Source organism: Pteropus vampyrus, unplaced genomic scaffold, assembly GCF_000151845.1.
Source record: "Pteropus vampyrus isolate Shadow unplaced genomic scaffold, Pvam_2.0 Scaffold240, whole genome shotgun sequence".
NCBI classification, from domain to species: domain Eukaryota; kingdom Metazoa; phylum Chordata; class Mammalia; order Chiroptera; family Pteropodidae; genus Pteropus; species Pteropus vampyrus.
The window spans coordinates 1,332,471-1,333,265 of NW_011889021.1; positions in this window are offsets into that span (position 1 = coordinate 1,332,471).

Genomic DNA, 795 nt, shown 5'->3' on the forward strand with positions numbered 1-795 from the left:
TAAGTTTTGTACGAAATTATTCTGGAAGGAGTGGAAAGTGGAATGATTTGCTCACAGACCCGTAAGGCTGGACAAGATTCACGCACAGCTCCCTCCTTAAAGGGCATCCCTCTCAGGTTCCAGTGGACCAAGGAGCGACCCGCTCCGCTCTCGCAGTTCCGAACCAGCCCCACCTGAAAGCGCGCTGGACCCCACGTAGGCAGTGCAGTAGCACGCCACAAAGGCTACCCGCGGTCTCCCACACCTGCCTCGCCGAATACTCCCCACCATTCCAGTCGACGCCCCTCCAGCAGCACCGGCAGCAGGACGTGGCACCGGCAACAGGGCGTGGCACCGGCAACAGGGCGTGGCACTGGGCGCGACCCGCTGGAACGCGAGCGGCCAGGGGAAGTGCTCCAGGGCTCGGGATGTGGCGCGCACGCCCATTGGCTGAACTTTCCTCTGCGGGCAGGCCGGCCGCGGAGCCCACCCCCCGGCCTTCTCTCGGCGCGCCCATTGGCCGTTCGTATTTCACCAGTGCCCTTCCCGCCCCCAACCCTCCCGGATGGAAACGGGATTCCGGGGTGGGAGGCCGAAGCGGAAAGGCGGGTGAGCGGTCTTCCTGGTTAGGGGGGCGCGAGCTATTAATATCAGTTTGGTGATGTGGGCTTAGCACAAGTGACTCCATTTGGGGCTTGTTTCTTTTTTAAGATCGAAGAACCTCATCAGAACTGTGTTTAATAAGACATTCACAGAAAAATATATCATGAGTTAGAAAATGATACAAGAAATGTTTCCTCAGAGCAGTATTTGCAT